This window comes from Chiloscyllium punctatum, chromosome 13 (assembly GCF_047496795.1).
Source record: "Chiloscyllium punctatum isolate Juve2018m chromosome 13, sChiPun1.3, whole genome shotgun sequence".
Classification (NCBI taxonomy): Eukaryota; Metazoa; Chordata; class Chondrichthyes; order Orectolobiformes; family Hemiscylliidae; genus Chiloscyllium; species Chiloscyllium punctatum.
Window position 1 is genome coordinate 55,707,425 of NC_092751.1, and position 18,768 is coordinate 55,726,192.

Sequence of the window (18,768 nt, forward strand, 5' to 3'; positions counted from 1 at the left end):
ATGACACGTTCCCTAAAGTTTGAGAACTAATCCAAATGTGTGGCTTTTGAATTCTGATTTACTATTTTCTCCTTAATCAATATTAATGGTCCTCTCACTTAATTTCCAAAAAATAATTCAAATGGATTGAATTCGCTCTATTAATTTGTTGCATCCCTGATCACAAAAAGCACAAAAGGAATTCCCTCACTCTAATCATCTGGATAATCCAGATCATAAGCCCTCAACATGGTCTTTCGTGTTTAATGTCACCTTTCTAGCGCTCCCTGCAATTTTGAATGGTATGCAGTCGATTTGAATTGCTTTATTCCTAAGACATCATAGTGAATAAATTAAATGTGAAGTTTGAACCTTGACCTCACTGTATCTCTAGTGGTTGTTCGTGTCTATTTCTTTAAAAAAGAGTAATTCCATTGCAATTCTTTTAGATGTGATGCTGCACCTTGTAATGGCCTCTGGAAATCTAGTGGATACATCCATTATTGTTAACAAATACTGGTGTGCACCTTTTTGTTTGAGGTCGGGGACCTAGCCAATCAATTAAGACTCTTATAAAAGGTTCTTCAAATGCAGGAATAGTTAGGAAAGGCGCAGGTTTTATTAACACTTGTGTTTTTTTTCCAATTCCCTGACATGTATGACACGACTGGCAAAATTCAATTACATTCTGTTGCTGTCCAGACCAGTAAAAATGTCTCTGTCTTTCAGCTTGTGTTTTCCTCACTCCTGAATGCCTTCTAAGTGGTAGCTCATGCGCCATTGACATCACCTCTTTTCTGTATCCCATTGGCAATGCGATTTGATGAACTTCTGCCCAATTATCATCTCCTTGAGTATGTGATAGTCTCCATCTCCTCATGTGCACATCATTTTTAGGGCAATAACACTCAGGGATACATTCAAAATTCCTAATGTATATGCTTTTTGGTAAAATTGCTTTACCCTTTTTTCTTTCCGATATAAAACAATTAGTATAAATGAACTAAAATATTTGCATGATGACCTGTTTGCTCAATAGATTTTTTCACAACTACCTGATGGAATAAAGGCTCTGTAACTGTCACTTCCGCTTCCTTATCTTTACATTTTTGATATCTCCTGTTTCAACTGGTCACATTGGGGCTTCGTTGCCCACACTCAGGTAACTTCCAGGATTAGACTTCTGCATTGCTTCAATTGCCTGTGTCTCCACTGGCTTTTCAACCAGAGTAGGCAGCACTCCTACCGGTGATTCAGCTGTATTTTTTCAAGGATAGATTGTATTCCTGGAGCTGAGAGTTTGTCCAATACTCCTACCACAATTTCTCCACACTTTTCTGGACACTCTATCCTCGCTTTCCATCATTATGCGCTTTTTGTCTCAAGGTGAATTCTCATTAGCAGTACCTTTTCTGGAAGTAGTCCTTCTGGAGTATATATCTCCTGATCTTTCAGCATCACGGACCAAGAGGGTCCTGTGTCCCTTAATATTGCATCCTCTTTACATGCTCTCTCTCTGTGAACTTTCCCTTTACAGGTATAATTTCTAATCAGATCTGCCACTTCCTCTTTAACAAACCTCTGATCAGCTTATACACTCTGATGCAGCTTTCTAGCTTCCACTGTGTTTTCTTTTGCCACCCCAGCAAAACTTCCACGCTTATCCTGTTTTCCTGCATCTGTATTTTTTCTTCCTGAAACCTCCAATACAGTGATTTCATGTGCCCTAATATATTGCAATGAAAGCACCGGACCAATTTAAGTTCTTTGTTTCCTTCAAGTGTTTACTTTTTAGCCTGTACGAAGTTATCCTTATGACCCTCTTCGAGATCTACCTTTCTCCCCCACGTGAGGATTTCTCTTTGTCCCAGTTTCTATCCCTAATGGACTGAAATTGATTCTAGAAGCCAAACCATGTTTTATGGATCAATTCATAATCATCAGCCACTTCAGCTGCCAGCCTTGCCGTTTTAACTCTCTGCTCTTCCAAATGTGTTTGCACTATGTCAGGCAGTGAATCTTTGAACTCCTCCAAAGTAATTGTCTCTCTCAGAGCATTGTAAAGCTCTTTCCAGTTATCAAAATTACTTTGTTTGATCCTTTCAAACTCAATATATGTTTGATCTGGATCCCTCATTATATTCCTGAAACGTTGTCTGTCGGATTCTGGCACAAGCTCATATGCACTTTCTTTACCTCCTCATGCACCCCAGATCCGTCATCTGATAGTGTTGTATTGCGAATACTTGCCAAACTTAACCTACAAGTTTTGGCTTGAATCAACAAAACCCACATGGTCACTGGCCACTGCAATTGTTTAGCCACTTTTTCAAATGAAATGGAAAAGGTTTCCATATCCTACTCATCAAATTTAGGCAAGGTTGACTACCATGGTTTTGCTCATCCTCACTCTGTTATTCACTACGCTCACCTTCAGCCTGCATCCCCATCCATTTCAGCTGACTTTCCATTCTAAGTGTCCATCTCTGAAGCACAAACCCTCTCTATTTTTCTTTCCATCCTGCTAAGGATATTCATTGTTTCTTTTTCCTCTGCTAAACCTATTTCTTTCTCTTCTGATTTTAGCCGTACCTCAAACTGCTTCATTTCCGCTTTTAACTCAAGCTGGTCATTTGCAATTGAAGTTTGCTCATCTCTACAGAGCCTGATGGAGTTTCCAGCAAATTGGAATGCTGAGATACTGCTGCAATCATCTCATCATCTTCGTAGGTAGCTTCAAAACACGCTTGCCCACTAATTCCGCAGCTTGGACTCATGTGCATTCTGTCAAAAACCCCAAGGTCACATCTTCAACCTCCAAACCATCCTTGGTTCCTGCAAAACCAATTGCTATCTAAAGCTCAGTGTCCCCACCAAATCAACACACGGAATAGGAGACACTAATACTTGCCACTCGCTGCCTAAATCCCGCAACTGGCCCCCATTCTGTTATGGAACAGGCCCAACCCCACAGAATATGTTAAGCAACCAGCCAAGACCGTAACTGTGTTATTTTTTTAAAAGTTAGTGTAGAATAGATCTCCCTTGAGTGAATTAGCTGCTCAGACTGCCGAGTTTTAAACAAGTAGCATTTATTTACCAAATTACCGAATGAAACAAAAGGAACCAAAAAATAGAATACCTGAATAACTAATCCTATACAAACACGACAGGCTGTCCAGACTTTGGAATCCTGTTCCAAATACTTGCAACAATCCCAATAAGCAAACCCCTTAGCACCAAGAGTAAAACTGACATAAAGGCTTTAGGATTATTAGGTCAGAAGGACAGAAGGAGGGGGAGAGCATCCAGTTCCAACAGTGACCCTAACTGAACTAACCCCAGAACCGATCAGACTCGTCCAGTTAGAGAGTTGGCCACGTCCTCTTGATTATACAAGTTTGCTATTAAAGAGGAAAAAGCCTTCTTGCTGAGGCATTCACCTGTTAGATATAAACTAAAGGATCCCAATAAAACTTTCAAAGTTCAGACATATTGGGATTTTGGTTCATTTAGACCGTCTTTAACAAAATTAAAGACAACATAACCTTGTAAAAGGACCGGCTTTGTGACAATATGCCACATATGGCTTTGGACTGAGTTCAATACATGTAAATCTTACTGTTTTGAAGCCAACAAAGTGTATTCAAGTGTTTCTAAGTTTCCATAAAACAATGCTGAATCGCATTATGTGTTGAAGGTTCAACATTGTTTTATTAGAGCAATGAGAAAATGTCCAGATAGATCCACACTTCCTGTGTGTGGTCAGGGCAAATATTCCCACGGAGAATCAATTGGCTGTCGTCTGGTCTAGTTGAGGAGAGACCAGCACTTTAATTACATCTAGATTGTGTATTTTGTGCGTGGCTGTGTTGGGGGTATGGCGGTGTTCAGGTGGTTATAGCATTGCAAACGGACAATGCAACAGAATCATCCAGCCTGTGATAAGGAAACATCCATAATCTCCCTCATAACTAACTTCACGAGAACAATTGATGATGGCAGATGTGAACAATAGTCAGCGATATCAACATTCAATCAAGTCCAGTTATTATTTGTACCATACTGAAAGGGGTTAACTGGATTTGTTTGTTCAGTGACTGTGATTGATGTCAGTCTCCATGGATCCTAATGATGTCACTGGATGGTTTCCCTCTTCTATTAGTAAGGGGCTTCTTGCAATGATTTATCCCATTGTATCAGCAGATACATTACCTTCAACACTAACAGGAATCAGCAGTTGCAGAGACAGGGAGAGGAGAGGTCAGAATCTGAGAGTAGACTGGAATGTTCTAACAATGGATCAGAATCTGAGAACAGTAGACTGGAATGTTCCAACAATGGTTCAGAATCTGAGAACAGTAGACTGGAATGTTCCAACAATGGTTCAGAATCTGAGAACAGTAGACTGGAATGTTCCAACAATGGTTCAGAATCTGAGAACAGTAGACTGGAATGCTGCACCAATGGCTCAGAATCTGAGAACCCCTGGATGGAATGCTACAACAATGGACAGGAATTTATCCGCTGGTCTTCTCTATGTTTCCTGGTATTGGAACATATTATCATTTCGGATATATGGTGTGCTTCTGATTATTCAGGCTGGTTACTATCCCATGCTTGCTATTGTTGGTGTTCCTGGTAAGTCTCGTCATCTCTATCTACTTATTAATCCCATAAGCCATGGTGAACTTCAGTGCTATTTCTGTTAACTTGGAAAAGTTGGAAACGACTGTCTTCAGTTTCAAATGCAAGTCCATTCATTCCCACAAATTTCAAAACCGCCCACACCCCCGCCCTCACACACATCTGTGGACAAGACTGTTCAAAATCTGGAAATATCTCTTTGCCCTGAATTGATTTATGTATTCACATTCTCTCCATCACCAAACAGACCCACTACCAGCTCCATGGTATCCCCATTCCCCAGCTTGACATTTGTGCAGTTGCTAAATGCACATTATACGTGCCTTAGAAAATTTCAGACTTCATGGTTCCAGCTCTCTTCTAATCACTCTTTCCATTACAATGTTTCCATCATGACATTGTTCTTGTCTCTAAAGTAAATTAATGTCAGGGACACTGTGTCAGAATAGTAATGTCGCTGACCACATCATTCAGTGGTCCAGGTTATACACTAAAGACATTGTTTAAAATCCTATCTGAGATGATGAGAGAACTTAAACTCAAATGATAGGAACTGGAAGTAAAAGCAAATTTCACTAATATAACCCCACTAGCATTTGTTGATAAGCTAATCTATTTCACTGATGTCCTTTTGTAAAGAAATCTCACATTATTACCTGGTCTGGATAAAGACGACGTCCGTTCCACAGCAATGTGCTTTGCTTTATACTGCTTTTAGGAATGGCCTTACGTTAAAGGGCATTTAGTGAGGTCAACAAACGGTGCCCTTAACAGCGATGCAGACATCCTATCTAATGACAACACTAAACGTTGGGGAAAAAAGAACGATGCGAGAGATCAGGAGAATGAGAAAGTGCCAGAGAAACTGAGCCGATTTGGCAGCCTCGTATCGAGAGAAAAATAGAATTGACATTTCAAGTCCAATGACCATCCATCAGAAGTGCACACAACTGGGAAATAGTGTGATTGATGTTGGTGACAGGGATGTCTGTTGTGAAGGGGAGAAGGGGGGATTTGAACAGAAACAGAAAGAGAGAGATAGAAAGAAAGAAGCAAATTGAGGAATTGTTCATGACCAGCTGGAATGGAAATAAAAATCAAGATTAATCTTATTTTTTTCCTGCTGCCATATTAACGAAATAATGTCCCTGTATGGTATACATCAAAGTCACGGTTTGAATTGAGTTATGTCCCATTGTATCCCTTAACTAAGAGTAATGATCTTTTTAAAAAATCATTAATGGGATATTGGGACAGCATGTAATTCCCTTTCCACGTTGTCCTTGAGAAGCTGTTAGTGAGCTGCCTTCCTGACCACTGCAGTCTGTGGGCTGTAAGCATTCAATGCTTAGTTCCCTCTGGTTTAATTTCTTCGAGACTTTATGGTGAGTGATATAACTGAGTGGTTGTGATTGGACGTTTCAAACAGCAGCCGAGAGTTAACAACATTGTTATGGGTCTAGAGTCACATGCAAGTCCGATCAGGTGAAGGTGATAGATCTCATTCATTGAAGGGCATCAGTGTGCCAGGTAGGCTTTTCTGACAATCGTTCCATTGTTTCTTAATTCGTGATATTTTATTGAACTCAAATTCCAATATTTGCTGTGGTGGGAATTGAATCTGTGCTCTGGGTCATTATCTGGGCCGCTGCATTAATAATCCGGAGATAATACAGCTAGACCATCACCTCCTCAGCATCTCCAAACATCTCCAATGGCAGTAGTGATGTTGCTGTTGGCGTGGCTGTGCTGAAGTATTGCAATTTGCAAGGCAAAGGAATGACTTGGTAAAACATACCATCCTTCTCATTTTGTATTTATGAGAAGGTGAGATGATGGGAAGTGCTCTTGGTGAAAAGGAGCTGGATGTCCTTGGTCATGAGTCACTGACAGAATTCAGACAGTGAAGCAAGTAATCAGCACAGGATATTGTATAATGTCCTTCATTGAAACATGATTCAAATATAGGAGTGAAGACACCTCCCTGCAGTTGTAGACAGATATTGAGACAGCACGTGGTGCACTGTGAACAGATTTTCTTTCCATTATAAGGAATGATCTCCTTGTCACAGTGAGATAGTGTAAAGGAGTTTGACCAGACTAATCCCTGCAGTGATGGTACCATGAGGAGAGTGTGAAGGAAATGAGTGTTTAATCTGTAATTCTGCAAAAGATTAAAAAGTGATTGCATTAAAACCTGAGCGTCTTGAACCAGGACTCATTATTCCCATAACAAAACAATGATACCGTGAAATATAACGTGTTTTCCTGCAGTATATGTTTTCATATGTGTATAGATACGTTGATAGGAAAGGTTTAGCAGGATATGGACCAAGTGCAGGGAAATGGAGTTAACATGAATGGACATTTTGGTTGGCATAGTCCAATTTGGGCTAAAATGCCTGTTTTCCTGCTGTTAAACTCTATGACTCTCTGATAGTTTATGATCTCTGTGGAGACCCCATGTTGATTGTGAGAGAGCTGCTGATTCTGAGTGAACTCCCACCATCTCAACGTACAGCTGGTGTGAGACGCTTCACTAAGCATGATGTTGTTCACAAACATGACAGCAGATACACTCTGACAGAGTTGGCCATTCCCAAACGTTTCTGATCTCCATGCAGAAAATGAGCCTGTCTTCTCGGAGATGGCAGATGCCTCCTTATGACTTGGGACAAGCCATCTGGTGTGCTCCTCTCCATCAGCAAACCACATTAATGTAACACATGTGTAAGCATTAGATATGGAGCCAGGAGGAACAACTTGGAGCAGTCAATCTGTGCAGTCTCTGCTTCATCGGTTTGTCGTGTTGCAGCATCAATGACATCCTCCTATTTCAGTGGAACAGTTTGGAGGGGCTGAATGGTCTCTTCTTTTCATGTGTCAGTTTCTCGGGGGGTTATATGTCCTCCTCCTCATCCCAGGGAAGAGGTTCACTATTGGGTGACGCATGGTAGCTGCTAACCAGCGTGTTGTGCTGACTAGCCTTGTTATCGTCCTGTGTAAGAATAGACAACCAGGAGGCTGGAAGAACACAACAAGCCAGGCAGCATCAGGAGGTGAAGAAGTCGATATTTCCGGTATAACTGCTCTTCAGAATTGGGGGTGGGAGTAGGGGAGGTGCAGATAAAGATAGAAAAATGGTCGGGGCTGGGGAGAGCAGGGGAAGAGGAATTGAAATGGGTGGTGACTGAGAGCTCACGTCAGCCCCTTTGGGCCCGGCTGTGATGGTTGGGAAAATGTGCCCTAAGTTTATGTTTGGTCTCCCCAGTATAGAGAAGACCACATCGGAAGCACCTGATGCAGTACACTAGGTTTGAAGGGAGGCAGGTGAATCTCTGTTTCACCTGGAAGGACTGTTTGTGGCGCTGGATGGAGGTGAGAGTGATTGTGTGCCAGCAGGTGATGCAGCTTTTCCGTTTGCAGGGTCAGTTGTCAGTGGGGATTGGAGGATTTAGTGGGGAGTGTGGCACGTACCAAAGATTAGCGAAGGGAATGGTCCTTGTGGAAGATGTGCCAGGTGTTGGGATCAACCCTAGTTTACTTTATCTGGTGCCCCCAATGTGGTCTTCTCTACATCGGCGATCCCAAATGTAAACTAAGGGGATGTTTTGCTGAGCATCACAGCTGGGCCCGTAAGGGCTGAGCTGACCTCCCAGTCACTGCTTATTTCAATTCCCCCTCCCACACCCTTTCCAACGTAGCCATCCTTGACTTCCTCCATTGACACAATGAAACAAACCGCAAATTGGATGAACAGCACTTCACCCTTCGCCTGGGCATCCTACAGCCCGGGGGACTCAACATTGAGTTCTCCAATTTCAAATAACCTCCCCTCCAATCCCCCAAAACATTTCCAGCCCGTTCTCCGCCCCTCCATTCCTCTTATCAGCCATTCTTTCATCTCCCAAATGGATTCATTCCTCCCATTGACCAACCCGGTCATAACCTCTACTCTTTTTTCACCTATCCCAACCTCACCATCCTGTCTCCACCTTCCTGACCCTGGGTTGCGCTTCGGCGGGTGCGGTGTGGATTTGTTGGGCCGAAGGGCCTGTTTCCACACTGTAAGTTAACTAATCTAATCTAATCTAATAACTATCAATGCTCTGAGTTCTTCGCCCTTACCTGTCAATCCTCTTCCATTGAAATAAATGCAATTTAATAAAAATAGGCATTCTTGTTCCCTGTTATGTTCCAGCCTGATCCGTCTTTTCACTTCACTGTTTCTGATTATTTATCTCCTTCCAGCCTCGCACTTGCCTCCCTGTTCTTGATGATCTCACCCCCTGCCAAGCTCGTTTAAACCCTCCCTTGGTGCACGAGCAAACCTGCCTGCCAGGATATTGGTCCCCCCTCCAGTGCATGTGCCACCTGGCCCTGTTGAACAGGTCAACTCTGTCACAGAAAAGACCCCAATGATCTAAAAATCTGTGTGCCTTCCCCCCCCCCTCACCAATTCTTTAGTTATGCATGTATCTGCCATATCCTTCTATTCTTACTTTCATGAGCTCATGAAACAGGAAGTACTCAGGGGATTACCACTTCGAGGACTTGGTTTTTAACTTTTCCCTAGCTCTCTGTAATCACTCTGGAGGACCTCATTCCTATATCTACGTGTATCATTTGTGATGCCAACGTGCACAATGATTTCTGGCTGCTCACCCTCCCCCTTGACAACGTTTTGCTGCCGCTTGGAGACTTCCTGAGACCTGGCACCTGGGACGTAGCACAACTTGTTGGATTCCCGTTTGAGGCCCCAGAATCTCCAAAGTGTCCCTCCAACAATCGACTCTCCTATCTCTAAGACACTGTTTAAATTTACAGTTTCCCGCTATGCTCCAAAACTAGTGGTAGTACCACCAATTTGACTACTGCTGCTTTCCCTTGAACGGTCATTCCCTCCAACAGTATCAGAAGTGGTATACTTGTTTTAGTGGGGCATGGCCACAGGGGATAGCTGCACTCTCTGCCTACTCCCTTTGCCGTTCCAAACCTACTCTTTGCCTGGAACACGATAGGGAGCAAGGACTGACTGTTGGATTAAATTGTGTTTATTTAAATGCAACAGGGCAGACAGGTAAGACTGATGAACTCAGGGCATGGATCTTTATATGGGACTGTGCCATTATAGTCATTACAGAAACATGGTCAGGGTGCGTCTTGGGCATGACCCCCACACTAAAGCAGTTATATGTGAAGTTTGCAGCATCTCCAATAATCCTGAGTGTATCCAACTCCAGCTCCCAAACATGGTCTCCCAGGAGCTGCAGCTGGGTGCACTTTCCACGTGTGTAGTCAACAGGGACGGTGGAAATCTATGAGCTCCCACATCCCACGGGATGAACGTGCAACTGGCCTAACTGCCATCTTGACTGCTGTAATACTAAATTAAAAGGAATTTATTTGAGCTTGCCTGTACTTTGTTTCTGAGCTGCTGCTGTCTGAAGCCTTTCTAACCAATGACTTACTACATACTCTGCTACCAACTGCATTTTCCCCACTCCTCCACCTTTACCTTTGTTTAGTGAAGAAGGGAGACACTACAGTAATGCAATGTTTATGCCTTAGACATTCCTTGACACCAAGCCCATGACGACCTGCTCTCCAGAGCACGTAATTACTTGTACTTGGAAGGTGGCTTACTGAGTCTTCCTCCTGCTGGTGGTGACTGCGCTGAGGCAAATATTCACCTCAACAGCCAATCCGTTGTCACAGTCCCCTGGTCCTTTCTGTCTATTAATACTGCATTTATGAAATCCTTGAATCCGTTGATTGCATTCCAAATTGTGTCTCACTCCAAAGGGAGAGAAGTTATGTTCCAGTGAACACGGGGATGTTGGAAAAATAATTGCATTAGACATTGGAGCAACATTCTTGCTATCTGCCCACTAAGTCTGCTTTTCTGTTCAATTCCATTATATTTATTCTGATAATCCCCCTTCTACTTGACTCCATTTTCCCTATAATAAACCCTTGTTTAATAATCAGTCTGCCTCAGCCGTCAAGATGTTTAATGATCTAACCTCAACAGCCATCAGAATTGTCTGCAATTAATTCACTCTCGCTGTTGGGAGACTTGGTGGTCTTTAATCCTTATTTCTAGCACTCTATGTGAGAGTTGTGCTAACGTTAGATGTTATCGTGTCCCATCACACCTTCGCTGTGGCCAGAGACAAGAGTAAAATATAAAATGTCTGAGCCTGTACTCTTCTCCCTCATCTTCCGCATCAGCCTAAGTTACAGCTCACCCGGATCTGGGGATTTGTCCACCCTTTAACCTGCAGAAACTTTCAATTCTTCCTTAGCTTCTGTATCAAATCGTTCAAGGGGCACACTATCACTCTCCTGAATCCAGGAACTGCTTCTCCCAACTGAAGACCGATATGAAGCCCGTGGTTAACATATCCTGTGGCTCCGTGCACAGGCTGCCCCCTTTGTCTCTATTACTCCCCCTTCTTTGTGCTGTTACCCTCTTCCTCTTAATTAACTGATATAATGTCTTTGGATTCTCGTTAATCTTACCCACTAATGCTTTATCACGATTCCCCTTCTGCTCTTCTACTGAAGTTTTAAGATTAGCCCGACTCTTTCTATATTCATTGAGAGCATCCATTGACTTTGTACTTTTTACCTGATTTCAGCTTCTCTTTCGTTTTTAATTGTGTTCTGATTTTTTTGTTGGCACCCGAGGTTGTCTGGGCTTGTTTACCAAATTTTCATCTTTCGTGTAACACATTCGACGGAAACTCTTATTAATTGCATTTTGATCAATTGATTCCCCATCCCCCCACCACATACTGTTCTGCAACAGTTTCACTCAGAAGCCACTGTACTCTGGACAGATTCCGTCATATGTTTTCATAAAATCGGTCTCCCCAATCCAAAAACCTTTTATTTACCAGATAGTGCATTTCAAAAATCTTTTCCTTACCAAACATAAAATGTATGATGTCATGGTTACTGGCCGTATACTGCTCTCCCAATCCTGCCTGCAATATCCTGACTGGCTTCATTCCCCACAGTGAGGCACATCACTGCCGCACGCATTGTTGTATCTGCTCCATGATGATACAAGGAGTTTCTGGAATAAATTTCAAGGCATCTGTCCCCTCTTAAAATATTACCAGTGCCTGAATTAATGCTTGGAAATGAAATGCCTGTGTATAATGAACCTATTATTGTTTTGACACACCTCAGTCAATTGGTTTTATATCTGCTCCTGTACTTTATTTTATCTGGGGGTCTATAATATGTCCCCAGCAGTGCCTCAGCCATGGTTTTGATCCTGAGCTCTAACCACCATGCTCATTAGAAGATCTTTCCAAGATATCGTCCCTCCTTACTGTAGAAACTGACTCCATAGCTAATAATGCAGCACCACCTCCTATTTAACCCTTCTTCTGTCCTGTCTATAGTTCTTGTACCACAAGATATGGAGTTGTCAACCCTGTCCTCCCTCAAACGCATCTCTGTAATGGCAACAATGTTACATTTCCACATGTCACCTTGTTACCTTATCACATCTGTCTGTCCGATAACATTCCCAGCATTAAGGTAAAGCACATCCACCCGGGAATGTAGCACCTGGAATGCTCTGTACCTCGGAGTTTTTCAGTTATTCACTGTTCCTTATCAAGCTGCCCAACTCATGAAACAAAACTGTAACTCTGGGACTGAATTAGTATTTGTTGAAATGCAATTTAGTTTTTAAATAGATGTATTAATGTAATGCAATTTTCCAGAACTGAGCAGTCTGCTCCACATACAATGAGTTTTTGCTGATTAATTCCCTGCTCAGTGTGCAGAGGGGATAGCTGTCAGTCATAGGGAAAATGAGGACTGCAGATGCTGGAGATCAGAGCCGAAACGTGTGGCACTGAAAACGAACAGCCAGTCATAAACATCTGAGGAGCAAGAGAGTCAATGATTTGGGCATCACCCCTTCATCAGGACCGCATTCATGCCTTCCAATATTTTTCATTCCGTTGTTCACAGGATATTGGGAACCATACATGCTCAGTGAAGTAGCATCGTACATAGCCCTGAAATGGAAAGCAGTTAATCAGTTGGTTGGTCAGGGAGTAGACCATTTCAGGTGAAGTACAGACTAATTGAAGTACAAACATAAAAATAGATAAATCCCCTGAGCCAGAGGGGAAACACCCTAAGTTGCTACAGGAGGTGAGAGAAGAGATTTCTGCATATTTGGCGATGGACTTTGCGTCTTCACTCTCCATTGGAGAAGTGCCAGATGATTGAGGGAGGCAAATGTTACACTCTTGTTCATGAAAGGGAATTGATATAATCCTTAGAATTACAGTCCAGTCAGTCTTACATCAGTATTGGGCAACGTAATGGAGGGAATTCTGAGAGACAGGCATTGTGATTACTTGGAAAATCATAGCTTGATTAGAAATAGTCAGCATGGCTTTGTGACGGGCAAGTCATGCCTCACAAACCTTATGGAATTCTTTGAGGATAGGATCAAACACATTGAAGAAGGGAGAGAAGTGGATGCGGTGTGCATGGATTTTAACAAGGCGTTTGACCACGTTAGCCATGGGAGATTCATTCAAAAGGCAATGAGGCTTGGGATACGGAGAAACCTGTCTGTCTGGATACAGAATTGACTGGCCCAGAGACACTATGTGGTAGTAAACGGGAAGTATTCAGTCTGCAGCTCGGATAAAAATTGGCGATCTTTAGGATTCGGTTGTGGGAACTCTGCTGTTTGTGAGTTTTTAAAAATAATTTGGATGAGGGAGTGGAAGGAAGGGCTATTATATTTGTCAATGGAACAAAGGTCGGTAGAATTGTGGATAGTGTGGAGGGCTGTTGTAGTTTGCACTGGGACATTGACAGGATGAAGAACTGGGCTGATACGTGGCAGGTGGATTTCAACTTGGAAAAGTGTGAAGCGATTCATTCTGGAAAATTAAATTTGAATGCACAATACAGGATAAAAGATAGGTGGTCCTCGTCAGGTCCCCAAAAATTCACTCTCCTGTCTAGGCACCTTCACCTGCCACCACAGAAATGCAAGACCTGTGCCCAAAACTCCACCACCCCCCCCCCCCCCCCCCAAGGCCCGAAAGATCCTTTCACATCCATCAAGGTTTCACCTGCAGTTCAAAACATGTCACCTACTGTATCCATTGTTCCTAATGCGGTCTTCTATACGTTGGGGAGGTAGGACCTCTACTCGCAGAGCACTTCAGAGAACATCTCTGGGGCCCCCACACTAAGCAACCCCGCTGCCCTGTGGCAGAACGCTTCAATTCCACCTTCCACTCTGCTGAGGACATGCAGGTCCAGGGCTTCATCCATCGCCACTCCCTTACCACCTCATCTTCGACCTCGGGACACTCCAACCTATGGCATCAATGTGGATTTCACCAGTTTCCACATTTCCCCTCCTCCCACCTTATCACAGTTCCAAACTTCCAGCTTAGCACCGACCTCATGACCCGTCCCATCTTTTTATTCAAAGTGGGATTGCATTTTTTTTTAGATTCCCGACAGAGTGGAAGCAGGCCCTTTGGATCAACAAGTCCATACCAAACCTCCAAAGAGTAACCCATTTCTCTCTGACTAATGCACCTATGGGTAATTTAATTTGGCCAATTCACCTGGCCTGGACATCTTTGGACTGTGGGAGAAAACCGGAACACCTGGAGGAAACCCATGCAGACAAGTGGAAGAATGTGGAAACTCCACACAGAGAGTCGACTGAGGCTGGAATCGAAACTGGTCCCTGGGAATGTGAGGCAGCAATGCTAAAAACTGAGCCACCGTTCCCACATGTCCACTTTGCCTCCCACCTATCTGCTCTCCCCTCCCCTCCGATGTATCACCATTGCCCACACCTCCATCCAACTATCGCACTCTCAGTTACCTTTCCCCAGCCCCAACCACTCCCATTTATCACTCCACCCTCATGGGTCCCATTTTTTATTTCTGATGAAGGGCTTTTGGACGAAATGTCGATTTTCCCGCTCCTTGGATGCTGCCTGAGCTGCTGTGCTTTTCCAGCTCCAGTCTCATGACTCTTCCTTCCAGCATCTGCTGTCTTCGGTTTCGCCTTGATAACATCTCCTCTCAGTGCCTGTCAAGGTTGCAGATGTATGGAGTCTGGGAGGTAGGCCAGATGACATCACCGTAAGTAATTTGTGTGGTGTGCTTCTGACACTCCATGTCCACACATCTGCTCTCTCGTCCAGGGTCTGACTGAAGATGCATTTGTAAAGCATGGTTGCTAGCGAGTCAATGATGTCTAATTTGGACAGCATTTGTTCTTATAGAGAGACCATTGATCGCCTGGTGGATAGTTTCCACCCGGCCCAAGGTGGAGTCCAAATGATTTGTTGTGAAATAATGCTTGAATGGCTGCCCTGAATCACGTGGTCGTGCTCTGGATACATTTAGGTGCAGGCCAGGATCTCACTAAGTGCCTCAGGCAGCTATGAGGTTCAGTAACACTCTGCCTGAATTCAGATCCTTTCAAATCTATTTTCAACGAAGCTTATGATTGCAAGGTGATGAGTTTATGGTCCGAACAATTATCAGATATTTGCTATGTTTCAGGAATTGCGCAAAACTAAGATGTGAAGTATGATTATTCAACCAAACAATAATTGCATCATCTCTGAAAACAATGAGCTTGATGTTATATTTATGGAACAAAAATACAAACTCCTGTCAACATTTAATGACTCATAAATAAAGAATGCACATTTTATTTTATTTCGAGCAAAGAATATGCTATCTGACTATAGACGTGATTACAATTGCATACTCATTGTCGGTATTCAAATAAATACATTGTCACACCAACATTTGGAAAGTGCTTAGTGTCTGACCGATTTCATATTTAGATTGAAAAAAATAATTGAACAGTCATATAGAAAAACCGTTCTTATATATTTAAATAACAGTCAGTTTAATTTCTCACTTAAATGTACGACGTTCAGAAATGACAATAATTCTACATGCACTGTGAATATTAACTTAAATAAATGATTTGTGATATTACATTGTAGCTAACAATAATTTGAAATCTTGTACTTTTTTAAAAGAATGAATGGCATTTAATGCGAAATTTGGTTTGTGATAAAAAATGATGAACATATTTCCGTATGAGATAAAAGTCAAACATATACAAAGTGTTTTGTGCCAAAGCAAAGAAATATTTGTTTTAGTAATTGGGATACAAGATTTAAAATATTTAAGTGCTGAGTAATAATTAGACTTTATCATCAAGCTGACATTGCAATACTTGCATTTTAAATGGTTATGCTGCAGCAAATACGATCAGATATTTGCCAACATTTACAAAAGGAAATAAACAGATACTGATGTTGACTTGCGTCTGTACATGATAGATTATGGAACTTTAATGGACAGAAGGAAGTTATTGGACCACTGCGTATGCATCAGCTCCGGAAATTTCTCCCAAACTCCTCCCATTTGCCACCCAGTCTCTGTAGCCCTTTACATTCGTAACTTACAAATATATATCCAGTTCCTTTTTGAATCTTCATTCACAAATCTCCCAGGCACAACATTTTAAATTCGAACAAATCTCTCAATAAAGAAGTTTTTCCTTATGTCACTCCTAGCTCTTGTGCTGACAATCTTGAAACTATAACTCAGAGATGCTGTAATGCCAACGAACAGGAAGAGAGTATTCGTATTTTAAACTGTCATTTTTTCCATGATTTTGAACACTGCAATAAGTTCACAGCTTTGTCCGTTCAGCTTAATGAAGAGTAACCCTAATTGTTCGCATCCTACCTTTAACCCGTTTGTTCATTCCAGTTGTCATTCCGAATATTTATAAGGTTACTGGGTATACTCCTACAAAGTAATGTGTGTTTGTCTGTGTGTCTGTGTGTGTCCGTGCGTGTGTGTGCGAATGTGTGCATTTGTGTGCATACGTATGTCTGTGTGTGCACGTATGTTGTGTGTGTGTGTGTGAGAGAGAGAACAATCCGCTGGAATGTCTGAATTACTCCCAGTGCCACGTGGAAAAGAGGTAATGATTAGGAAGGTGATATAGTTTAACATGTGGTTAAAGACCGAGTACAGGCGTGAAATTTTCAACTTTTGGATCATTAGGTTCTCTTCCAGGGCAAGTGAGAGCTTTCAAAAATGGACAGTTTGCATCTTAACTGGACGAGCACCAGCATCCTTGTGTGGGAGTTTGTTAGTGGAAATTGGGTGGATTTAAACTTTTAAACCAGGAGGCTGGGAACCAAAGCAGCAGGTCAGAAACTGAGAGAAAGTAGGGGTGAATAGGACAGCAGGCATGGCCAGTCTCATGACCATGATGAAGGGTGCATCATGTCAGTTCAAAATGTGAGTTGGAGATTGGAATAAATGACAGAGATGAGGCACATAATTATCAGGATTAAACAAATACGATTGGACAGTGTGGGGGATGTGAGGGAGTGAAGTGTGTGAGATCAGGAAGCTAGTGTACAAAAAGTATGATAAGGGAAAGACAAACCAATAAAACGTATTTAAAACTTTGTACCTAAGAGCAAAGCCTATTCGGAAAAATATTGATGAGCTGACAATAGGTACAGAGATAAATGTGTATGACCTGGTGCAGATTGCTGAAACATGGTTACAGGGAGATCAGGGCTGGGCAGTGACATGTCCAAGGGCACTCACTATTCCGGAAGGTTAGACAAGGAGGAGCAAGAGGTGGAATTGATGTATTGGTTAAGGATGATATCAAGGCGGCATTAGGAAATGATATTGTCAGGATGGAACGGCATGTAAATCAGTGCAGGCGTAAATAAAAAGCAAGAGAAGAAACCTTTTGGGAAAAGAAAAGTTCAGCCACTGTTCACCAGAAGCATTTCTGAATTCGGAAATAATGACAGCTGTTGACAAGGGCACAACATTGGAAGAACGTGCACATTGACTCAATTAATCAACTTCGCAAAGGGAGTCTCGAAGAACAATTCGTAGACTGTATGAAGGATTGTTTTTGAGAGCAACATATCATGGATTCGACCAGTGAACGGGTTACTTCAGATTTGATATTATGTGACATGGAAGGATTGATAAATTATCTTACAGTTAAGGGTCGTCTTGGACGCAGTGACCGCAACACGCTGTAGTTTCAAACTCAGATTGAATGTATAAGGACAAGAGTCACATATGAAGGTTTTAGTGTTGAGCAATGATAATTATACTGGGTTAAGGAAGAAGTTGGCTTGGGTGGACTGGCCAGGAAAAAACAAAACAAAACTATGAAGGGCAGGACAGATTTTTAAAAAAGTAAAGACAAAAGGAGATACTAAATAACCTCACAATTAAAGTATATTGGTGAGTGGAAGAGGAATTGCGTAATGGAGAAACATCATTCATGATATGACATGGAAATCAATAATAGCTGGAGGGAAAAGTCTCGGGCAAATCATATTACACAAGTTAGTCACACTCTGGAGAACTGGGCAAGGCAGTGGCTTGGTGGTGTTATCGGTGAACTGTTAAGTGAGACACCCAGCTAATGTTCTGATGCCCTGGATTTGAATTCTGCCATGGTAGATGGTGGATCTTGAATTCAAATGTGAAATTAAGAGACTGATGGTGATCGTGAATCGATTGTAAGGGAAAACTCAGCTGGTTCACTAATATCCTTGAAGGAAGGAAACTTCCATCCTTATCATAGGTTCATCATTCTCTGGTTGTAGACATTTCTACTTATCTCCGATATAAAAAAGTATTCCCTTCACTCTGAGACTATGCCTTTGGGTCCTTTCCCTGCTAACAATAGAAGCATCTTTCTGACATCTGCTCTGGACAGCCATTTAGTATTTTGAATGATTCAATTACATTCCTTCATCCTTCTCAACTTCAGCGAGTTTAATCCCAGAGACCTCATATGTTAGGCTTTTCAGTCCTGATGCCATTCCTGTGAACTGCCTCTGAACATGCTCGGGGCAGTCTACCCTTCCTGAGATATGGGGCCCAAAACATCACACAATAATCCAAATGTAGTCTGATTAGAGCCGTATTGAGTCTCAGAAGTACATCCATGCTTTTTTATTCAAGTCCTCTAAAAAAAATGTCATCATTGTATTTGCCTTTGAGACCAATCCTGCCACCTGAAATAATGAACTTATC